Raw genomic sequence first — 25507 nt, forward strand, 5'->3', positions numbered from 1 at the left:
TCGCTTTTAAGTGTCTCATTTCAAAATGTGAGCCCTTAGTCAATGACCCCCAAAACTCTGAGGAAATTCCCTAACTTGAAAAATACAACTGGCCCTTTAACAACATGGGGTTAAGGGTACCAACCCCCATGCAGTTGAAAATCTACATACAACCTTTGACTCTCCAGAAACTTAACTACTAATAGCCTACTCTTGACTGGAAGACTTACCAATAAGATAAACAATCACTAAACACTTTTTTTATCATGTATGTATTATATATTGTATTCTTACAATAAAGTAAGCCAGAGAAAAGAAAATCTTGTGAAGAAAATCATAAGGAGGAAAAAAATATGTATTTTGTACTGAGTGGAAGTGGATCATCACAAAGGTCCTTACCTTAGTCATCTTCACGTTGAATAGGCTAAGGAAAAGAAGCAGAGGAAGGGTTGGTCTTGCGGTCTCAGGGGTGGCAGAAGCAGAAGATAATCCACATATTAGCAGACTCGGGCAGTTCAAATTCATGTTGTTCAAGGGCCAACTGTAAAGGCCAAAATATTAGGAGGGGGAAAAGAAGCAACTTATAGAAAACTCTGCAGGAAAACAAAAGCTTCAAAAGGAAACTATTATCAACATCCTCAGACAAATAGGAGAAGTTATTGTAATTTATTCAATAAAAACGATATTCTGGCAAAAGGAAAACAGTTGTAAAACAAGAGAGTAATTATAAACTCAAATTTCACAGCCAGAATGAAAATTTCAGTCAAATACTTAGAAGATAAATTTAGGGAAATCTCTTAGAAAGTAGAATGAAAAATCAAAAAGATGGAAGATATGATATAAAAGATAAGAAATATAGAAAATCATTCTAGGAGTTCATCAACTGAGTAACTAAAATTTCAGAAAAACAACTTGAAAAATAGAAGAAAAAAGACACAAGAAATAATCCAAGAAATTTATCAGTACTGAAGGGCATGAGTTTCTAGACTTAAAAGGTACAGTAAATATTCAGTACAATAGACAAAAATAAACTCACACTAAGTTCCATCATCTTAAACTTTCGGAACAATAGACATAAAAGAGAGAATTTTAATACTTTTCAGAAAAAGGTAAAAATGATTGCTCAAAATACCAAAATGACTGTGGATTTCTCAACAGCCCCACTAGAAGCAAAAAGATAATGTAACAATGACTTTAGAATTCTGCAGAAAAAAAAATTATTTCTAGCCTAGAATTCTACACCTATCAAAGTTAACAATTAAATATTTGGGTGGGATACAAACATTTCAGACATAAGTCTCAAAACAATTACTTGCCGTGAGCCCATACTGGAGATCCTTTTGTAGTTCATAAGCATGATGATTGGGTTTTCTTGTCCGTGCGTGAGATGTGCCTCCCTCAGACCTTGTTGTGACGTTGGCACATTTCCCATCTGATGTGAAAAAGGAAAAAAAAAAAAGGAAGCTACTAGATAATTCCAAAATTAGGAGGCAAAGCAAGAAAGAGGAAGACATGGAGTCTGGGAAATGAAAACATCAATCTAAGAAAGAGCAAAGGCAATCCCAGAGATAAAGTCAAAGGGAGATCCAAGTACAGCCATGTACTCAGCCTAGAAATAAACTAGTCCAGGTTGGAGCAGCTCAGTAGGGCACAGGAAAGGTGATCGAAAGACGGCTTTGTTAGAATACCTGATGTGAACGAGTGTATTGAGAGGAAATTTAAACAACCGAGGAGAAAGTTTGGAGTGAATTAGTGATAGAAAACAAAACAAAGGAAGAGAAAACAATTGGGAAAACCTAAAGATCGTGCAAGAAAATAAAAGTAAGCACATTTCAGCTGTGAAGAGTATCTATAGGGACAGGAAAATACACACACTGAATATTAACCTAAGCAAAATTATGAAATAACAGTAGTGGGATAATGGGAGCATGGGGGTCCAGGGGTTCAGGAACCTTGCATGATGGGGCATGGTAGAAGTGGTAAAAGAGGGCTAAAATAATGAGAGGCTAACAGTTAATGCTTAAAGCATTAGGCAAAAAAGAAGGAGCACTATAAGCATATACCAGTGACATGGAGGCGATACCAGAACAACCAGCTGCAAGAGCTGAATATGTTGATTCTAGGAAGCAGGAAATGATGGGTCAAGAGAAGAGTCTATTGTTTTTCACTATGCCTTCTAAAATTATTTAACCCTGAAAATCATGTATGTGTATAAAGTTAATCAAAATTAAAACTAAATTTTAAAATAATCGTGCATCAACGATAAATTAAAAGGATGACTTTAATTTGGCTTCTCTTTTTTATGTGCACACATAGACATACAGTGCCATTTGGGCAATACATTTTGCAAAGCATCTAAATGCATGAAAATATTCCAGAAAAGTGTTAATGATGGCCTAGGCCAATCTGTCTTTTGTAAATAATTTCTCAGGCAAGTATACTAATTAGAGCTAAGATAGGCAAATGGTACAACAACCCACCAATCAAGAGCATTTGCTGCTCATCTATTGAATACATAGCAATAAATATTCAACATTCTGTGGGGTAAACAACCAAGCGTAAGATACGGTTTCTGGCATTATGGATTTTATGATCCAATTAAAGACATGAAACATAAACTTTGTAAAGTTAAATGACAGTACAAAATGTATGAATAAGGTTTTATTTAAAAAGTAAAAGATGCTGCAAGATAATACATGACTTTTGCTAAGTCAATGCCACAAACGAAAGAAGTGTTATTGTTTAGAACAAAGAAAAGTCAGGATGCAGGGAAGGGATCTCAGAGAAAAGAGATTAGAAATAGGTCTTGAAAAAATGGGCTGGATTTCAATGAATGGAGGCATGGGGGAATTCCAAATGTGGATCCAGGAAAGGAAGATGTCGTCTTGGCACTGTGAAGAGATTACAGGTTTCAGAGCCGAGGCGTTTGAGTGACAGCCTGCTCACCAGAATGGGACAGCAATTAGCCTTTGGCCTGAGGAAAGCAACTTGTTCAGAATAAAGTATTTCTATCACCCACAGTGAGGCCAAGAATCCAGTCAGATATCCTGTTGGAATGTGTATCCGTCATTTTACGAGCTCAAAAAACCCCAGGAATGGCTTCGAATCCATGTTACAGGTCCGAGTTCCCTGAAAACAGCAATTGCCTCTTAGCAAAATCATTAATTAGGGCATTGCCTTAATTCCATTGTGAATAATAAAAACATGTGCACAGACTTCTGTACTTTGATGAAAGCATCAGGGTGTGATTTATGGGGGAAGATGCTCTCCGGGGAATATAAATATGTAAGACTTAAATACTTACAAAGTTCAAACACATTACCTCTTCAATGGCTTTCAAAACTCAAGTGATCTCAGTTCAGTCAAATAAATAGGACAGGCATGTAAATTAGCAAAAGAAGTGCTCTGACATTTATGCAAGGCTTATATCCCACGATGAACAATATCTAGATCAGTGGGAAGTCGGAAGCATTCTATATGTAGCTATCGCCAGACAAATCTAAACACTTGGTAGGCACTCAGAAAAAATCTTACTGATTTTAAGTAATTAAAGGGGATCTGGTGGGCAGATACAAAAAGACAGAAGTCGCATCATGAGGCAAGGCTGCGACCTGAGTCTTTCTAGCCAGTTCCAGAAGGGCAGGTGGTTATATCCATCAGTACCCAGAAGAGGGCAGCCAAGAGCTGCTCAAATGGAACCTTCCTGGGAAGCACACCCACTTGGCACTAGCCAGGGCAAACTGTTCTCTCCCCTGCACAGAGAACAGAAACAGCCCAGAACTGATTGGTGAAGAAGTTTGGGGAGAAAAAAAGCAGGGGTGGGAAACATGGACTAAAGGTGTTCAAGACAGGTGAAGAACCAGACCAAGAAGAATCATGGAGAAGCCAGAGAATGGAAAAGAAAGACAGCAGCCAGGGGTCAAAGGAACAAGGCACAGGAGTGCAGCAGCCCTGACCTTGACACTCCCCTGCTCAAAAGAGTTCAATGACTCCCTACTGTCCATCGCACAAACTTCATAGCCTGACATTCAGGGTCCCACTCTAATCTAACCCTAACCCACCTTAAGAATCTTGGGATTTGCTAGGTTTTTAAGCATACACTCAAGATTCCAAGCAAACCGAAGTCTTTCTTGTGACTTTCTTCCTCTGTGTCTTTGTTCCTCCTGTCCCTTCACTCACTGCTCTAAACAATGAGTGGCCGCCACATGCTAGTGATGGGAGGAAGGGATACAGGATCGACCAGAAGTGCCCACCTTCAAAGCTGCCAGGAAGAGACAGTGCCATGTACTACCGTGAGGGAAGCAAGAGTGGATGAGGTGGAGAGAGAAGTGGCTAAGTCAGGCTGTCCGAAAAGGCTTCTTGGAGGAGGTGACCATCCCCCCGGAAATCACCTTGCCTTTCCTCTCCAGTCATCTAAACCTTCAGTGCCTGCTGAAGAACCATCTGTTGTTTTCATCTGCCTGCCTGCCTTTTCCCACTCCTGGTAAAATATTCCATCTCCTCCTTTAAGAAACTGCTCCCTACTCCATCTGCCAGGTAGGCTGATCTGATAATGTGGTTGATCATATTACCCCATCCTCTGATCCACAGAGGTTGGTTCAAGGAAGATCCTTCAAGACAGACTAATCAGATGTCTTCCCTGGAGTTTTCCTCTCCATTTTGGAATCAAAGGAATAGCTAGCTTTCTCTTTCCCCTGGATTGGAAGCTGACAAGATAGATTCCAGAGTTTCTGATGCTATGTCCCTTGCCTCATGGAGGATTCTGAGAGAATAAACTAGAAAGAGATGGAGAGAATTGACACTATACAAATGCCAGAATTCAGTTGCCCTGAATTAGGGCAAGGCCTCCACTCCACTATGAGCAGCAAAAGCCCAATTCCAGAGCTTAGCCAAAGGAGTTTGTTTTTCTTGGGTAGCAGATATTTAAAAGGCCAGTGGACAAGCTCTGCTGCTCTGGCTCCATGATGACGTCAAAGACCATTTTCCTCCGCCATCCCCATCACATGACTCTCCTCGTGCTCCAAGATGCTTGCTACATCTCTGGGGTTATATCCACGTTCCACACTGGAAGGGCAGAAAGCATGTGCCCATTGAGTGTATCCCTTTTCATCAGAAAATTAATATATTCCCAGAAAACCCAACCTGTATCCTTCTGCTTACATCTCAATGTTCAGAAGTGTCACATGGCCACCCCTCACTGCAAGGAAGTCCGAAGAGCTGAGTATTTTCAACTGGCATACTGAGACAACAGAGGAAATACACATTGTGTAAGTAACTGGTGGTATCTGCTACAAGTCCTAAATGTCTTTGTTTGCCTGCATAAACCCATAAATTCTCCTTTTTTGCTTAAGCTAGTTGGAGATGGGTGTTTGTAACTTTCAATCAAAAAGCCATGGCTAAGACACCTGCCAAATGCCACCACCACCATAGAGCCTCCCTGATCTCACTATATCAGAATAATCTTGATTTCTTCAACTTCCAGCAGGTCCTTTTCCCACCAGCAACCTGAGGAAGGGAAATCACAGGGACAAGGCCATGGTACCTAGGCAGCCAAACCCCACCCCAGCTGCCAAAGCAGGCAGAAGAACCCTGCCAGCAGGATTCCTGGAATCTAGCTCTCTTCTCTCTCTCATTTCACCTGCAAAGGGCCACAAAAGAGCTGTTTCAAAGCCATCAGCATCATGAACCCAGCCACTGCTATTGACCCCATACCCTGAACCCAGCAATAAACACTATCCAGGGCTTGTTGCTGGCAAGAAAGGGTGAGACAGCAACAGCCCTGATTTGCCACTAAAACACTTAAACATAATAGGATACATCTACAGGATGAAGCACTAGAAAGGAATAAAAAGAGAATGAGGAAGCTCTGGATGCATTAATGTGAAACCCTTCTAAAACCGTTACTAAGAGGAAAAAAGCTAATTGCAAAATGGTGCCCATATATATATGAGATATATAGATAGGATACATACATACACACATAAAATAATCATTTGTGATAAAAGAAAAATAATATCTGCACCAATATTTGTACCTGCAGAAAATATCTCTAGAAGGATATACAATGCAAGAGACTGGTACTTTTGGCTGCCTACAGGGTGAAGAACAGGAAGGCTACAAAACAGGAGGGCAATGTTTCTCTGTACGCTCTTTAAACCTTTTGAATTTTGGACCCTAGGAGTGAACCACCTATTTGAAAAAGAATGAAAATATGTTTCTGTAAGTAAACACATTACAGTTTGTGCTGGTATGTCTGGTATGTTTTGTTTAGTTAAGGCAAAACAATAGGAAGGATGAAACTGGCAAACTGGGCTGGGAAGAGAAAAGGAAAACAGAAAAATTAGCATCCATTTAACAATAAAATAGAAATAGCATTTTGGGTGAAAGGATGCTTTTCTCATATCTTGCTTGAAGCATTTACAGACATCAGCTCATTCATCCTGTCTTTTCTACAAGCTGTGGAAAAATTGATTCAATTCCTTCCAGCTTAGAGCTGAGGAAAGTCCTAAAGAGCTGAGTCTCCAACACCGCCCCATTTCCCCAGTCCTCCAACCTGGCCAGGCCACCCCGTCCTTGCTCAGTCTGTTTCCTGTGTCTGGAATCACTCCCCTTTCTACTCTCTCCATTCCAAGGAGCCGCTCCAACACCTACCCAGCTTCTCCATTGAAAATAGCTGTTCCATTAGACCAGGCATTGGCCTTTTCTGAAAAGAGTCAGGTGGTAAATATTTTAGGCTTTTTTTTCATGGCTGTTCTGTCTCTATCATAACCAGCCAACTCTGCTGTTGTAGCATGAAAGCAGTGATAGATAATACATAAACAAATGGGCATGGCTGTATTCCAATAAAACTTTATTTACAAAAAACAAACAGGCTGTAATCCAGAACACTGACAACACCAAATGCTGGCAGGGATGTGGAGCAACAGGAACTCTCATTCATGGCTGGTTGAAATGCAACATGGTACAGCCACTTTGGAAGACAGCTTGGCGGTTTCTTACAACACTAAACATACTCTTGCCATATGATCCAGCAATTGCTGTCTTTGGTATTTACCCAAAACCGTTGAAAACTTATGTCCACACAAAAACCTGCACATGGATGTTTAGAGCAGCTTTATTCATAATTGCCAACACTTGGAAGCAACCAAGATGCCCTTCAGTAGGTGAATGAATAAATAACCTGGTCTATCCAGACAATGGAATAGTACTTAGCACTAAAAAGAAATGAGCTATCGAACCATGAAAAGACGTGGAGGAAACATAAATGCATATTACAAAATAAAGAAGCCAGTGTGAAAAGACTACATACTGTATGATTCCAGCTACGTGACACTCAAGAAAAGGCAAAACTATGGAGACAGTAAAAAGATCAGTGGTTGCCAGGGGTTGGTGGGGAGAAAGGGATGAAGAGGCAGAACATAGAGGATTTTTAGGGCAGTAAAACCACTCTGTATACATTTGTCCAAACCCATAGAATGTATATCATGAATGATCCAGAATGTAAACTATAGACTCCATGAGTGATAACGATGTGCCAATCATTTGTTTATGTTCCTATGGGGAACATTTATTTATGTTCCTCTGGCTCCCAGGAGGGGGAGCAGCTGTTCCCTTTGTCGGCTCAAGGGGCCTCTGCACCCTGTAGGCATTCTCTGGGGTCCCTGGACCTAGGAGACTCTCCCCAGAGTACCAGTCCTCCCAGTCTCCCTGGCAAAATCAGTGCTGCCCAAACCTCCCACTCAGTGTTGCTGTGAACCTAAAACTCCTCTAAAAATAAAGTCTATTAAAAAAACAAACAAACAAATAGGTGGTGGCCCTATTTGGCCTGTGGGCCATTGTTTGCTGACCCTTCCTTTGGACTCCAGGGAAATTTGCCATCAGCGACCATCATTCTCTGCATTACTTTATTGTAGGTGGATTTGCTGCCATTTGTTGCCCTCAGATGCAAACACTTTGAAGATAAAAACTGTCTCTTCTTATCCCATCCACTAGCCTGAATGTTGGTTGGATTAAATTGGCCTAAAGTGATGTAACCCAGCTGCCAAAGACAGAACACAGCTCATAGCTTTCTCTTTCCTGGGGCAGGTCTGTCGCATCCAAGACTAGCCCTTTCACCACTTGCCCGCCATAGGCCCTGAAAAACAATGTCCCTGCCTGCCCGACTACCCTGGGCACCCTGTTTCCAGAAGCTTCCAGATGAGCACAGTCAGAGAGCCTTCTCTAGGTGTTTGGTAGAGGGTGTGGATTAAATAACTTTTAAAGCAAAATTCAAAAACAACAGCAATCAAAAGCACCAAATTCCAAAGCAGCATTGCTCAACCTGGCTGCCACATCTCCGTTTCTCACACATGGCCCCACTGGTTTGTAGTTTAATTGAATATTTATGTTGCTGTTAGTTTTTTGGTCCACCTACAACATTCTAATGTAGCAAACTAGCATTTATTGAGCAGCTACTACCTGCCAGTTGCTCTGAACATTTTAAAGAGTCGTCCAAGGGAGGAAGAGGGGATGTTTACTTTCCATTGCATAACTTACGGTGTGCTTTGATTTTTTACTATGTACATTATTGTACTATGTACATAATTTCAGCTTATAGAGTAAGTGACTGGAGGATTTGATATGTCATTTCTGAAAATGTATCTTTTCACATGTGAGCTCTTTCTGAAGGTGATTGCAGATTCCTAACAGAATCTAGAGAAAAATAAATAATTTTTGTTTTGTACTTGAAAATTGCCAAACTGCATTAAATAATCTTACTCTCTAAGATTCCTTTCTGTACTCATGTCATTGTACTTCCAAAGTCAAGGGCCTCTGTGTTCTGAGACTTGGAAGTTCAAAAAAGATGCAGCTTTTCCTCAGCCCTTTGTCCACCCGCCTCCACCCTGGAACACGCTGCCTTCAGCCCTGCTATGATCACTTGCAGCACGGCAGGACTGTTGTTCCTCTGGCTCCCAGGAGGGGGAGCAGCTGTTCCCCTTGTCCGCTCAAGGGCCTCCACACCCTGCAGGCATTCTCTGGGGTCCCTGGACCCAGGAGACTTTCCCCAGAGTACGAATCCTCCCAGTCTCCCTGGCAAAATCAGTGCTGCCCAAACTTCCCCGTGCTGCTGAAAACGCAGAGCCATGAAAGCCTACTGAAGACTGTGCTAGAAGCTAGCCCAGCCTTCACCATGACTAAGACCGGCCTTCAATCCCTAAAACTTTGAGGAAAATAAGTGAGACGTGTATTTTGAGACACCAAAACAATAAGCGAAGCTGCCCCCACCCCTGAGGGCCATTGGGCTTTCTCCCCTGATGATATGTGTCCCGTCAAAATCTCATGTTGAGATGTAATCCCCAGTGTTGGAGGTGGGAGCTGGTGGAAGGTGAATGGATGACGGCGGGTGGATCCCTCAAGGCTTGGTGCTGTCCTTGCACCAAGGACAATAATGAGTGAGTTCTCAATAAGATCTGGTTGTTTGAGGGTGTGGCACTCCCCCCAACACACACTGTCTCTTGCTCCCGCTCCTGCCATGTGAGACGCCTGCTCCCCCTTTGCCTTCCACCCTGATTGAAAGCTTCCCGAGGCCTCCCAGAAGCCAAGCAGATGCAGGCACCATGCTTCCTAAACAGCCTGCAGGACGGTGAGCCAATTAAACCTCTTTCCTTTATAAATTACCCAGTCTTGTATGGGCATGGTGGCTCACGCCTATAATCCTAGCACTTTGGGAGGCCGAGGCAGGTGGATCACTTGATGTCAGGAGTTGGAGACCAGCCTGACCATCATGGCAAAACCCAGTCTCTATTAAAAATACAAAAATTAGCTTGGTGCAGTGGTGCACATCTGTAATTCCAGCTACTCCAGAGGCTGAGGCACAAGGATCATTTGAACCCAGGAGGCAGAGGTTGCAGTGAGCCAAGATCACGCCACTGAACTCCAGCCTAGGTGACAGAGCAAGACTCTGTCTCAAAAACAAACAAACAAAAAAACAAACAAACAAAAAACACTGGTCTCAGGTATTTCTTTATAATGGTGCAAGAACAGCCTAACACACCTGATTCAGTCACGTTCTGCCAGAGCTCCCTCCGCACCTTCTTGAGCCTGTGTTTGACCCTCAAGAAGTGACCAGTGTGACTGAGGAACTGCCTTTTTAAATTTTTACTTTAATTAATGTAAATGTAAATTTTTAAATAGACAAGTCAGTTATTGAAAAAACTTTATGTTTAGAACAATGCAGAGAGTGGCTCTATTGTTTCAATTGTAAATTTTATGAAATTGAAATGCAGATCAAATATTTTCTATGAAAATTTAGAGTTCAGATTGAGATGTGCCATAAGTATAAAATACATACCAGATTTTGAACACTCAATATCAAAAAATGCAAAGTATCTCATTCCTAATTATTTATATTGATTACATGCAGAAATGATGTTTTAGATATCTTAGGTTAAATAGAATATGTTATTAAACTCAATATCACCTGTGTCTTTTTTCTTTGTTTAATGTGGCTACTAGAAAGTTTTTAATTAATGTATAGTTTACATTACATTTCTATTGGACGGCACTGTTCTAGGCCATTTCCCAGTTGTCCTTTGCATTGGGAAATGGGCCAGAAATTTTGCTGCTCCTGGCAGGCTGCCCTCCTAGAATGAACAGGATGGTATCCTCCACAGAAACTGCTCAGCTTTCTGAGGCTCGGGAGATGAAAGGAGAGAGAAAGGAGGCGCATTGGCAGGAAGAGCTGGGCCTGACTTCCTTGGAAAAGCCAGCCCTGGTGCCAGTGCCCCACCCACCCTGGGATCCCTGTGGGCCCACAATGGGCCCTCTCTTGGTAATCCAGGGATGATAAACACAGGGTGCAGGCTCTCCAGGGACACGTGGCTCACAGAGGGATACATGCAGAGGCAGGATGTGCAGAAGCATCTATTATAATTTACCCAAGAAGGCCGGGAGTTCTCCGAAGTTGAGGTGGCACTGAACAAGGTTGGCAGGGATTCAGACCTCTCTCCAGCTGGCCTCTGTAGTGGCTCGGCAGAGTCTAGTGGTGTCTGAATCTACTGCTAAGCCAGATGCATAAATTTGGGCATCAGAACCCCTCTCTGAGCCTTGGTTTCCACCCATAAAATGAGAGAGTTTACAGCCTCTACTTTAAAATGCGGTAACTCAACACAACTGCCTTTTTCTCTACATAGCATTGGCAGAGTCGTGGGGCTCCAATCAGGCCCAAGGCCAGGCCTTTATTTTTCTCCTAGAGAGCTCACTCAGGAGTTCATTTCCATACCCCATGCCCAAGGCCAGGTCTCCTTGAAACACAGCCAAAATCTCATTAAATGTACACAGAAGGGAGGGCCACTGGGATGGGAGGGCCTGCTCTGCTCAGCATGACCAGCGCCGGGTGTGTAGCTTTCTGTGACCCTTATCCTCCGGCTGCATTTTCCCCACCTCTGGGGAGCACCTCCGTTCCAGAAGGCTCTGAGTTGGAAATGCACAGGACGAATTTGGGCACATGTCCTCAGTCACAAATGCCAACAGAATTGGAATATCCAGCAAAGTGCTTTCCAGCCTCCTGGTGCCCAGAGACCTGGGAAGCCAGAGATTGGAGAGTCCAGGGGAGGAGATAGAAAGAGCTGTGCAGTGGAAACCCAGAAACCCAGCTCCAACCCTGACTCAGCCAACCGCTAACTCAGTGCTGTGGACAAAAGAATAATATAAACGTGCTCATGTGCATGTGTGTGCATTTGTGTGCGTGTGTGTGTGTGCATATGCATGTGCGCGTGTGTGCGTGCGTGCATGTGTGTGCGTGTGTGTGTGTGCGTGTGCACATGCATGTGTGTGTGCGTGTGCATGTTTGTGTGTGTGTGCGTGTATGTGTGTGTCCCCATGTGCCAGGCCCAGAGAAGAAATATCACTGTGAGTAAAGAAAGAAGCCCTTGTCCTTCTGAGGCTTCCACTCAATTATAAGACAAGATGCACAAAAGGAGTGTAAAGTGCAATGGCAAAAAGTAGATGACAACTTTACCTCCAACTACAGGGACTGGGACTGATTTCCTGGCAAGGAGGCATTTGGAAGAACAAACAAGTGCAAAGTGCCCAGGAGGAGAGGCCAAGGAGGTTTAAAGTTGTCCTCTCAGAACACCAAGTTTAGTTGACATCTACCTCCTCTCAGCAACTTTCTACAGCAGTGAGTTGACTCCTCCCTATTCTCTGAGACATAAAGCTCGTTCCAAACGGTTCAAGGCTTGACTGTTCATACTTATTGTTATTGCATTTATATTACCATCAAGAGCATTTGTGATGGTCTGCTACCAGGGTGCTTAGTGCATGTCTTATCTAATAGCACAGTCAGGGAGCATGTCCAGTGCTTTCTCTTTTTCCCTGCCAGCCTGCCATACAATCTCTGGGTTGGAAGGAACCCTGGAAATCATGCTATCCAGTTCCCCATCTTCTCTTTCCCGGAGGCCTCTGCAAGACTGACAGGCATATCGCCTGCCTCTTCATTCTGTGTTTGTGCAAAACAGGGTGTTAAAACAGGTTCTGTTTTAGTATCAGCCAAGGCTCCAAGACACCAAGAGTGACTGCACCCCATTTCTAAGGGAAGGTGAAAGACCACAAAGACTTACATAGGAGGTAGTCAGAAACAGGTTTTAGGACCCAATCTATCCACGACCCAAACTTGAAGGATTTTGGAGGCCGGGCGCGGTGACTTATGCATGTAATCCCAGCACTTTGGGAGGCCGAGGCGGGCGGATCACTAGGTCAGGAGATCGAGACCATCCTGGCTAACATGGTGAAACCCCGTCTCTACTAAAAAAAATACAAAAAAATTAGCCGGGCGTGGTGGCGGACATCTGTCGTCCCAGCTACTCGGGAGGGTGAGGCAGGAGAATAGCATGAACCCGGGAGGCGGAGCTTGAAGTGAGCCGAGGTCGCGCCACTGCACTCCAGCCTGGGCGACAGAGCAAGACTCCGTCTCAAAAAAAAAAAAAAAAAAAAAAAAAAGAATTTGGAGCTGGGCTGGGATTAGACAAGGATTTGGGGAGAGAGCTGCCAATCCTTACACTCCCCAACCTCCTGAGGAGAGGCTGTTTCTTCCCACCTCAAGCCTAGGTGAAGGGGCTTCCATGAGACCTCCTGGAAGGCTTGCAGCACGTTCCCTGGATCATGGGAGACTCCATAGATTGATGTCTGGCTCACTCTGAGAAATCTAAAGGGCGAGAGATGGCGGCAGGCCAGTTGCGCTGAAGGTGGAGTGGGACGAGGTGATTGTGCTGAGGGAGACTTGCTTTTCCCGAGTTTGTCAGGGCAAAGCAAGTGTGAGTTTCCCATGGAGCAGGACTGGCCTGGAAGGTGTGGCGCCAGATGCTAGGGGGTGAGGGAGAAGCAGTGGAGGAACGGTCAGAAGAGATGCATGCTCCCAGTCAAGCAAAAGGCAGATAAGAGGCGGTTGCTGCAAATTACCCATGAAGGAACCCATGAGGTGAGTCATCTGTCAACCCCAGATGGCTGGAACACCACCAGCGGAGTGAGTCTCTTCCCACCCGCTTCCCTCCTCTCTTCCCCTCTTGCCCTGGCCAATCCTGGAGAAGCCAAGGGGTGGGGGGAGTATGGAGGGAAAATGGAAGCACCAGGTGAAGCAGATAAGAGGCACACAGCCCCACAACCCCTTCTCACTGCAGGCGCCAGCCTGATGCAGCAAAGCTGGGAGAGGGAGGAAATTTTCATTTGCAGTGTCGATGGGAGGATTTGGATCCTTATCCTGAAATGGGCATATGAATTACCAGTGGAGACTGGGTTTTTGTGGAAGAAGTAACTGGATCATGTTTTCTTAGATAAGAGCGACAAAAGACGTCGTAGAACTTGCCCCACTTTTATCAAGGAGCCGAATAAATACTGCAGAACAAGCTTGACAAGACAGTGGGAGACCAAAAATACGATTCGTTTCTGTTGCATCCTACAAGTCCCTGCTTGTTCAATATGATGGTGTAATATATACACAATTTCCAAAATTGGGATCATATGCTACATGGTATTCGAATCTTTTTTTTTCTCAAAGAATAATATATCATGAAGTTTTTCCCTTGGAAGAAAATATTCATCTACAAGTCGAACATACCACCATCTGGACATGCTGTAATTTATTTGCCCAATATCGTATTCAATGTTTGCTCTTGCAAATCACACTAAAATCAAATATCTATGCATAACTCTTTGTTTGATTTGACATATTTGATTCCTTCCTAAGGATAAATTCCAAGAAGTGGAATTGCTAGACTAATGGGTAGAAACCCTTTTAAGGCTTTTTATCTCTATCATCAAAGAGGTGCAGGATCTCGAAACACGTTTTCACTAAGTAGGACTGAGTTGTTCAGAAAAGGCCTGAAGAGGCTGGATACGTCCCGCAGTCTGTGTAGCCCCACTCAGGTAGGCAGGGAAGCACGACAGTGACTATCAAGGTTATTCCACAGCTATGTAAGGGGAGCGAGAATCGCAGCTGAACAAGCCCACACTGTTTTTGCTGCTATAAGACACACATACAGAATTCAAGTGATATTCACAAGAGTAACAGTTGTGTCGATGCATCTTTTCCTGACTCACTCAAGGGGTTAATTTCTGGGGGAGGCAGTATGGGGTATGGTCAAGAGCATGAATCCTGGAGTCAGGCAGCTTGGCCTTAGCTCCACCATGGACTAAACGTGTTACTGGAGCAAGTTACTTCTCTCGGTCCTGAGCTTCCTCATTCATAAACCTTCCAAATTCAATTAATCCCTGAAAATGCTTAACCAAGTGCCTGGAATTCATTACATGTTCAATAAGTGGTGTCATTAGTTGTCATTTTCTGGTCTTATCAGAAGAACTGACGCCGGATCAGCTAAATCTGTGGTTCTCAGCTGGGAGTGATTTTGCCACACGGGGTATATTTGGCAATGTCTGGAGACATTTTTGATTGTCACAGCATAGGAGGGAGGAGGTGCCACTGGTATCTAGTGGGTGGAGGCCGGGGACACTTCTTAACTTCCATGCACCAGACAGACCCCCACAGCAGAATGTCAGTAGTGCTGAGTTTGAGAGTCCCTGAGCTAAACCATCCCTGGTGCTCACCTGAGTGCCAGCTGTCACATGCACATGAGCACTGCATTTCTCTTTTGTGCAATGACATTTCTGTATGGCATTTCCCTCCCACAATCTCTGAGGTCACCTGGTATACTGAACAGGCAGGACTGGCCACATCACCTGTCTAGCACTCACAGTATGAGAGAAGAGAGAGGAATCTAGTTACCAGGGGCATTCGCAGGCTTCTGCTACAATGCTGCTGTATATCAATTACAAATCTCTGAGGCACACAAAATAAGCATTTATTTGTTGCTCATAGCTTTAAGAGATGGTTTGGACAGTTTGGCTTCAGGTGATGGGTCAAGTTCAGATCTACCCCATCTTCATGTTCAGAATGCATCTCATTCTGGAACCCAGGCTGAAAAAGGCCCCAAGACTGTGGGTTCTTCCCATGGTGAAAGTCCCAGAAAGGCAAGAAGAAACAGCAGTGCCACCTGAGGCTCAGAACTGGCACAGTCCATTCAGCCATGTTCCATTAGCCACAACCTATCTGTGGCCCCTGTTACCTACAGGATAACATGCACATGCCTTAGGCTGCACTCAATCCTTTATTAAAATCAGGTAGACTACAAATACATACTTTTTTTTTTCTTTTTGTCTTTAGCAGAACATAAAAAGCAGGACAAAAAAGCCTCATTGTTCATCTCTGCCAAGTTCTGGCCAGTGATCAATAAGCAGAGATGTTGTATGGAACATGCTGAATGGCATTGTCTCAGGGACAGGACAGGTCTTCTTCCATTTCTCCTTCCTGCTGCCTGGGATCCAGATGTAGTGGCAGGAATTTTAGCAGCCATTTTGGACCTTGAGGATGGAAAGTACATATGGCGGAGCAGAAAGCGTAAGGCTCTTGGATCTCTGATAATGCATGGAGCTGCCTTAGCAGCCCTGTACTTACTACCCATCTCCAAAATATTTTATATGAGACAACAGACTCTTGTATGTTTAAGGCTTTGGAGTTGAACCTCTCATTTATAAACAAACTTGATTTTAAAACATACCTCAAGGATTCCCTGAGTTCACTGGCTGAACACACCTTCATTTCAGTGTGTTATACATTCACTTCCTATCAGCAATGCTGATGTTCCCTACCCAGCCTAAAAGGACCAAATAAAAAAACCTCTCACATCCAGGTCAGTCTTTGCATTATGGCTGCCAGTCTCTCTCTTCTGAAAACTTGGGGGGTGGGGGAGGGAGAGATAAAGTTTTACCACCAAAGAAGTCACTAACGAAGTGCCAGGAAATTTTTATACATTCAGTAACCAATCACCAGTAACAGGTGAATTCTAGCATTTTTCTTCTGGGCAATATTAATGTTTTGCATTTTGAAACTGAAGTCCTTGAACACAGCTGTTATCCTCCACTGCCTCTGGAAACTCCTCTCTGGTTCACACAGAAGGCTACCCTTTACCTCCCACTCCCTCCCCAAAACTTAGCGCTCACAGCCATCCTTTGTCCATTTCTGTCTGTTTGATATATACCAGTTCCTCTGGCTGCTGTCCAACTGCAGTGCTTCTGAGCTTAGCGTGAAAAGCCCCCAAATGATCCTGCCCCACCCTCTCTACCAGAGTCCATGCATCAAGTCCTTTAATCACTTACTCTAATTCCCCTTATCTACACCTGCCTCACACTAATCCAGTATCTCAGTGGAACAATGAGGCTTCCAAATAGAGGTAATTTCGTCCACTGCCCATTCTCTGCATGGCCAGTGAACTGAGAGAGTCATAAAACAGGGCAGAGATCACAGAGTGCCTCCGGGGCAGTGGTTTCCAGAGTGTTTTTCTTTTAAACCTGGAACTCTTTGTTCACATGAAATCGTAGGTAAAGCCAAATATGCAAAGCGGTTAAAGACAGAGCCTTCCAAATGGAAGGGAGATGGTGGGAGCAAGTTGGAGGGGACCCAGCCCCACTGCCACCCCTCAGCAGTTTTGAAGGGAACCCGGAGAAACCCAAGTCTCTGAGTAGATGAATGCTCTTCCTTCTTCCCTCTGCTGTAAACGCTCCTCCCCCAGGGGTTTGCTCTGATCATTTCCTCATCCCAATCAAGTCTCTAGACGATGTCACCTTCCCTGGCCACTTATCTAAAGTAGCCCCCACTCCACATCACTCTCTATTCTTGCAGGCTGCATTAGTCTTGTGTCAGCTTGAGAATGGAATAAGAAATGTAAACTTTGCTGGGTGCGGTGGCTCACGCCTGTAATCTCAGCACTTTAAGAAGCCAAGGCGGGCAGATCACCTGACATCAGGAGTTCGAGACCAGCCTGGTCAACATGGTGAAACCCTGTCTCTATTAAAAACACAAAAAAATTAGCCAGGCATCGTGGCGGGTGCCTGTAGTCCCAGCTACTTGGGAGGCTGTGGCAGGAGAATCTCTTGAACCCAGGAGGCAGAGGCTTCAGTGAACTGAGATCATGACACTGCACTCCAGCCTGGGTGGCAGAGTGAAACTCCATCTCAAAAAAAAAAAAAAATATGTAAACTTTTATTAGAGTTTCTCATATGTGAGAAAACGAAGGGAGTGAACTGGGACCGGTTGGGAAAGCTGCCAAACTGCAGTGAAGATCTGCCCCTAAGTGAAGGAGAGAGGGAAGGAAAGGAGGGTGGGAGAGAGGAAGGATTTCAGACTAGAATACACTGCTACAAAAATTCCAGCAAGGCCTTCAGAGAATACTCAAGCCAAAGTTTCCCATCAAGAAATCCCAAGTCTGCCTCAGTGTCCCTGCCACACTGGGACATTGAGGGGAACCAGTCCCAGTGCAAACACAGTGGTGCATTCCCAAATGCAGCTGCCAAGGTTCTCAGTTGCTTTCACGCTCTGCAGCATGAGATCCCAGAGGCTCGTTCTCGCGGCCACCACAATTTTCCTTCATATTGCTTTCACTATCTGACATTATATTTAGTATTTATTTATTATTGTCCCCAAGCTAAAATGTAAACTCTATGCCGACAGGGGTGTGCCTGACTTGTTCCCTACGGTATCCTCAGCTCCTAGAACAATATCTGGCAAATAAAAAGCAAATATCTGTTGGATGAATGGGCAGGTAGAGGGATGTTTAATGGGCTGCAAAGGAGTTATAACATGAAGAAAATAGTGTAAAGATCTCAGAGTTGTATTGTTCATCAAAAAGGAAAACGACAGCATCTTTTCATCTTGGGAAACATCTTGGAGAAAGAACAGACTGCAGTTGAGAGGGCTTCAGGAACGCTGCTGCCCGGGGGAAGAGACAGGATTCACAAAAGTGAGGGCAATTTGGCCAAGAGCTTGAGTATATCAGGTAGTTCGTTGGTCAGGGTTGCAATTCATCCAGGCTGAGAGACTAAAATTTGCTTTCCTGAAGCTAAAGGGAAGCCAGTGGCCATGAAAAACTGAAAATACAATCTAATCTCCTCCTCTTTAGAAAACAGAGAGACAGAGACAGAGAGAGACTGGCCTTCTTTTGTGTGTGATCATTAGTGATCTAGGTATGATGCTATCCCCATAACATCCTTCACCCCACCCCGCACAAACTCTCCACCCTGAGAGCACCTGTTCTTTCAAACTCTGAGATCTAGATCATGTGAGGGTCTGATTCCACTACCTAAATTTCAGAGTCAGAAGATCTGAGAAGACTCAGACTTATGTTAACAATGTGTAGAAATGTGAAAGAGGAATGTCTTCTCTGTGAGTCCATATTGGAACCTCAAGTGATTTTTTCCCCTTTATTAAGAACAAAAGAGATCAGGCACAGTGACTCATGCCTGTAATCCCAGCATTTGGGGAGGCCAAGGTGGGAGAATGGCTTGAAGCTAGCAATTTGAGACCAGCCTGAGCAACATAGTGAAATCCACCCCCCATCTCCAAAAAAAATTTTTTTTTAATTAGCTGGGTGTGGTGGTGCACACCTGTAGTCCCAGCTACTCTGGAGGCTGAGGTGGGAGGACCGCTTGAACCAGGAGGTGAAGGCTGCAGTGGGCCATGCTAGCACCACTGCACTCTACCCTGGATGACAGAGCAAGACCCTGTCTCAAAAAAAAAAGAACAAAAGAGCCCAAATGCCATATAAGAATGTCTGCTCTTAGTTTACAGAGCTTTCCAAAATACGAAGACTTCCTTTGGTATGAAAAATTCAACAAATTTGTGGAACAAACCATAAAATTAAATGTATATACTTGAAGGACTGGGACTGCCAAATGGAGACTTCAAAATGGCTTTGCCTTTTTGATTTGCTGCACCAGTTTTAGCCAAAGCTGGTTCAGTTCTCTAAATATCCCAATAAAATTGGAATCTCATAGACCTCCAAAAGGCTAATGGTGACCTCCAACTTTTAATAAAAGAGCTGAGGCCCAAGGGAAGACCAAGGGGTTTGATGGATTCAAGATCATAAAAGCAGCATTAACTGTCTGCCCACTGACCCAGGGGAGGAGGTCAGAAAAGGGGCTGCAAGGATCACACCAAGAAAGGAGACAGGACCAGCGTGGATGAGGGGGACTGTAAGCACCTCATCATCCCTTCCCTTCTCTAACCAATGCACCACACTTTTATCTGACATACACGCTGGGCTTGGTAGTAAGCTTTCACATAAAGAAAAGTCTGAGTAAACAATTTGAGTAGCACTAGTCGATTCCACTGAGATGATGTAACACTTGTATCAGATTCTTCATTCCCATAAATCCTGGGGTGTTAGTCATGTAACATTCTCTGACATATTTTCCACTCACCAACACTCAGGGGCTATCACCAAAATGGGACAGATGTTATCTGGCACTCACCCTTTACTGGAGCTCTCAGTGGAAAAATTATGCAAAAAAAAAGTATTTCTGTGAACATTTACTGACTTCTGACTCTATGCTAGACCAGAGATTGTAAGATCATCTATCCCCACAAATGACTTACAGAATAATGGAAGAGAAAGTGCACAGGCAACGTGAACATTGCTGAATGCTGAATCATTTAGAATGTGTTTGCCTGCAAGTAAGAGAATACCGCCCCCTCTCCCCACCCACACACACACACAAAATGTGACTTAGGCATCGGGGGTTATTACTATATCTCACATATCCAAAACTCTGGGGGAGAATGTTCCCAGGTTGGTTTGGCAGTTCAGGAATGGCAGGGATCCAGTGCAGCACCTCTATGATTCTCTTGGCTTTCCCCTCATAGCTTCAAGGTGGCTGCTGTAGCTCCAACCATCACATCCTCACAAAACTACATCTAATGGCAGGCATGAAAAAGATCACTCCTTTGTAGTCATGGAGGAAACTTCCCCAAGAATTCCTTGGCAGATTTCCCATCTTATCTCTTTGAGAAGAATTAAATCACATCCCCAGACTTTAGCTATAAGGCAGGTTGGGAAAGAGAATATCAGGTGTTTTCAGCTTTGGTTGAGAGAGGCAAATTCTGCCAGCAAGTAAGCAGGAGGAAGAATGGTTGTAGGTGAGTAATCAACATGGTCTGCCATGTATGTCAGGGGCAATGACAGAGAGGCATAAAGCAGGCCATGAGAGCATGGAGGAGGGGCACCTGTCTCATCAAGAGGAGGCTTCCTGGAGCTGGTGACACCTGAGATGAATATTAAAGAACAGATAGGATTTAGTGAGATGAAGATCATGATAGAAAGGATGTAGTGGGCCAAGGTCCCAGGTAAGGGGCCAACATGAGCAAAAGCATAGGACTGTAAAAGAACACGATGTGGGCACCAACATAGCGTCACTACAGCATCTAATGACAGGAAACGAATATTGTGAAGTGTCAGAGGCCTGGTCACAAAGGCCTCCAGGGCTGTCTGCAGGAGCTTAAACTTGCAACATAAGCCAAAGCTTGCAAACTTGGAGGCTGGAGGCCAAATCCAACCTCCAGACATGTTCTGATTGGCAGGCACTTGGGATTTGCATTCTGAGTATGAATGACTGGAGGCAGGGCATACTCCAGGGCTGAACACTGGATCTCCCCCTTTCTATTGTCTTACACCTGGACTGTTTCCCTCAGTTATGCCATCAGCCTGCTCCCTCAAGGCTTTTGAGTTCACGCTCCTGAATAGGCTCCAGAGAGCCATTGAAAGGTCTGACACAGAGCAATGGCACTATCTGTTCTGTATCTCATATCATTCCTTCTGGCAGCATCGAGTTGGAGTTATGAGATTGGAAATAGGAAGACTGAGTAGAGGTATCTTTTTCAGGACTGTTGGTTGCAAGTGTCAGAAACTTTACTCAAACCTGCTTAAATTATTTAAAAAGATACGTTAGTTCCATATCTTTAGAGTCCAGGAAAGTTTAAGCCTCAAATATGGCTAGATCCAGGGGTAACATGATGACAGTGTGTCTCTCCATCCTGCTTTCCCATGTTTTGACTTTATTCTCAGCCAGGCCCTCTGCTAATGGAGAACATGGTCCCTGGCAGCCCCAGACTACTGTGATCCTAAAAGTCAACTGTTGCCAAGAAAGAAGAATGTCTTTCCTGATAATTCTGACAAAAGTCCCAGGTTAAATGAGATGGCATGTGGAAGAATAAATAAATTAATAAATAAACAAACAAAAGTCTCATGGAAGACTTTGATTGGCCTGGCTAGGTCATGTGACCATTCATAAGCTAAAACACAATGCTCATATAAGGAGATTGTATGGAACAGGACAATCACCAGAGGATGGAACTCCAAGGATGTGAAAGGCTGAACAAAGGAAGAGAAATCTACGAAGAAAGGGTGGTCAGAGAATTAGGAATAGAATCAGATTCGAATGATATCCCAGACACAAGGAAAGAAATATTTAACACAAGTAGGCAACCCTTTCAAATTCAACTAAAGTATATTTCTTAAGTTTTTTATAAAAAACTGTGATGTATTGGATTGGTAAAATGTTAGAATTACTTTTGGTGGAGTTGTGGGGACTTGGGGCAGGTTGAGGAGTTGGCAACGGATTGAGGCATGCATAGAAAAAGTAGAAACAAAATTGTAGATGACCTAAGAAATTTGATTGAAAGAAACAGAAATAGAGAGGTTATAGAGAAAGAAACAGGATCAAGGTAAGATATTTTTGGCTGTAAACTGTTTGAATTAGCAGGTGGGAAGGAAGCCTGAAAATAAAGAAAAGGGAGTTACTTTTTAATTTTTTTATTATTTATTTAATTTTTTAGAGACAGGGTCTTGCTCTGTCACCCAGGCTGGAGTGCACAGATGCAATCAAAGCTCACTACAGCCCCAACCTCCCAGGCTCAAGTGATCCTCCACGTCAGCCTCTAGAGTAGCTGGGACCACAGGTGTGCACTACCACACCCAGCTAATTTTTTTATTTTTAAGAGATGAGGTCTCACTATGTTGCCCAAGCTGGTCTCAAATTCCTGGGCTCAGGTGATCCTTCTGCCTCAACCTCCCAAAGTGCTGGGACTACAGGCATGAGCCACCACACTTGGTCAACTATTTAAAAAGAAAGATTGAATTACAAATAAATACTAGAAGCATCAAGTCAAGATATATGGCAGCTGAAAATTTCTGAGGATTGCCTAAATTCCTGTTTATGATGTCTTTCACCTTTATGGTGATGGAAGAAATAGGAAGCCCTGCCAGCATCTGCTACAGCTGTTCATTCATTCATTCTTTGATTCACTCAACAAATGATTATCAAGCCACCACCTGGCCAGGCACCAGTCCAGGTGTTAGTGATCCAGCAGTGAACGGAATTGACAAAAACCTGCTTCCATGGGTAATAAATGTCCCCTGACACCTGATTCCTGGCTCGCCCACCTTCCTACAGACCTGATCCATGCACTTGGCTTCCAGCTCTTTCTGGGCCCTACAGGCAGATGTACCCAGGATACCAGGTGCCATCTCTGGCAGCTGAAAGTTTGGTTCTCTGGATTGTTCCAAACTTCATTGCTTTTGCAAGCTGCTTACTCATCACCCGACAAAGGGTGAATAGTGAATACAGTCACATCTTTCTACGCTCACCATCTTTTTTCCCTTTCTTTTAGAACATAGAGGAGGATAGAAAATAACAAAATTTTCCCCACCTGAAGCTGCCAGTAGAATTCCCAAAATAATATTAACTTCTCTAGATGACTCACCTAAAAATCTCTCCAAACTTCTCTTGTGCTGCTGAGAAAACAACCAAAAGTAGCTATTATTCTGGAATGTAGGTGAAGATCAAAAGTGGACATCAAACTTGCCAGAAGCAGAGAGCAGGAAGACTTGAAAATAAAGATTTTGGACTCAGACTACCCAGGTTCCAATCCTGGTGTCCTCACTTACCAGCTTTCGACCCCGAAAAGGAGACACAGATGGAAATCCACCCTGCCCAAGAAGCAGCTTCCCACTGGAAAATGGTAATAAGAGTAATAATAGCAGGTGCATCAAATAGCTGTGAAAATGAGATGCAGTCATTCATTAAAGTGCTCAGCAAGGGGACCACATGGGCGTAGGGCTGAGGTGAGGGTGCATTGCCACGTGAAAGTTGGAGACTACAGCCAGGATGCCAAAGGATAAATCCAGTGTTCACTAAATAATACTGACAAATTTTCTTACCTAATACACTCTCCTTCTGACCCACTCAGCCTGAACATAGAGAGGCAGGAAGGTAAGATTTCCCTGTCCACTTCAGAAACTGAGGTTAGTACAATTAGTTCTTCATTCTTCATATCTGAGGCCAATTGGCTTCAAGAAAATCTATCTTTCTCTTAAAAACAACTCAGTGTAACCATTAGGTCAAAATTACAGCTAAAGATTGAGTTTCTGCAAAATGTCAAATAAAATGTCTTACCATTTGTGACAAACAGCTGTTGCCTTCTTCTCCACGATGGGATCAAAGGATCTTATTACCTTAAAGGAAAATGACTAAAGCAGAATTATTTTCCTTTTAATCTTTTTTCCCCTCCATGGAAATTTACATAAGAAGGAGCTATAATCCATTCCTTGCCGTGTGTCAGAAAATCTCCACTCTTGTGGTCTCCGTGGCAGCAACTCCCAACCTGAGGCAGAGGCTGTTTCACCCCACAGAGTGCATTGAACTTTTATCTGGTGAATGCAGTCAATGTAGACAAGCACATTGGATGACTCAAATTTGGAGTTATTTCTGATTTTGAATTCCATGTGTGTTTTGGCTCCCTGTGTTGGTCAACGGCGCCAGATGAATTCAAGTCTGCCTGTTACTTTACGTTGTGGTGAAATGGCCTGATAAGCCCCCTGGCGTTTTGAATGCTGGCTCTTGCTCTACGCCGATGATGATGCATTTTCCAGGTTTCTAAGGGGGTGATGCAACTGACTCACTTTCTGGGTCAGTGGGGACTTGCCCCTCAAGCTGTTCTGGCAGCAGTGGGCCACTCTTTCTCAGCTTATCTTTTTGTGATGTCCTGAAACACACTCACCTGTGGCCACTGAAAAGCGTTAAGCCCATGGTGGGTGAGCTATTGTGAAGCTGAATTAGCACACCCAAATGGGATTTAAACCCGTGATCTGCCCTCGTGAGCAGGAACCAGTGGAGTGACCGTGTCCGACGCTCTCAAGCCTAGGTCAGGCTTTTCTGAAATAGCCATTTAAAGCCTCCATTTGTTTCATGCTGTGATAGACTCTGTTTAGACCTGCAGACTGGGAGAAAATATTTGCAAGCCACATTTCTGACAAATGTTTTGCATCTTCTAGAATATATAAAGAACTCTCAAAACTCAACAGTAAAAAAAAAAATCCAATTTAAAAAATGGCTGAAAGACATGAACTGATAGTTCGCCAAAAAGGATAGGCAGATGGCAAATAAGCAAGAAAAGTTGTTCAATATCATTAGTCATTAGGAAACTGCAAATTAAAACCACAAAAATATATGCCTACGCACCACTTAGAATAGCAAAAATTTAAATAGTGATAATATCAAATGGTGGTAAGGATGCAGAGAAACTAGATCTCTTATACATTTCCTGTGGACATGTAAAATGGTACAGCCACCATGGAAAACAGTTTGGCAGTTTCTTACAAAATTAAACACTTACCGTACGACCCAACAGTCATACTCCTGGCATTTATCCCAGAGAAATCAAAACTTATATTTACACAAAAACCTGCATATAAATATTCATAGTGGCTTTATTCATAATGGCAAAATACTCGAGAAAAAAAAAGCAAATGTCCAATAGGCAAAGGATGGAACAAACTGTGGTACCTCCATACAATGGAATACTACTTAGCAACAAAAGCAAATGAACTCTTGGTACATGCAACAACCTGGATGGACCTCAGGCATTATGCTTAGTGAAAAAAACCAATCTCAAAAGGTTACATACCTTTTGGATCTGTTTCCACTTATCGAACATTCTCGAAACGATGATAGAAAGAGCATCAAAAGCATTTTCAAGTCTCTGACCTATCACTCATGAACATATCTGACCCATCACTCTTGACCCATCACTCATGAACATATCCAAATTCTTAAAGGATTTTATATTTTCAAACAGTGCTACTTCTAAAGGTAATAAATTCCTTGCCAG

The 25507-nt window shown here is 43.5% G+C and overlaps 1 long non-coding RNA gene and 1 other non-coding gene across 2 annotated transcripts; one reads left to right on the forward strand and one right to left on the reverse strand.

Annotated features, from left to right (window-relative positions):
- Window positions 1-403: 403 nt before the first annotated feature.
- Window positions 404-24019, reverse strand: LOC129486126 (uncharacterized). The gene is made up of 4 exons (XR_008658862.1): window positions 23794-24019; window positions 23286-23394; window positions 1292-1411; window positions 404-520 (listed from the first exon to the last, which is right to left on the reverse strand). It is a non-coding gene; the product is annotated as an uncharacterized lncRNA (long non-coding RNA).
- LOC129487102 (small nucleolar RNA U13) lies at window positions 1314-1417 on the forward strand. The gene has a single exon (XR_008659224.1). It is a non-coding gene; the product is annotated as a small nucleolar RNA U13 (small nucleolar RNA).
- Window positions 24020-25507: the final 1488 nt, after the last annotated feature.

Source organism: Symphalangus syndactylus, chromosome 7 (genome assembly GCF_028878055.3).
Source record: "Symphalangus syndactylus isolate Jambi chromosome 7, NHGRI_mSymSyn1-v2.1_pri, whole genome shotgun sequence".
NCBI lineage: Eukaryota > Metazoa > Chordata > Mammalia > Primates > Hylobatidae > Symphalangus > Symphalangus syndactylus.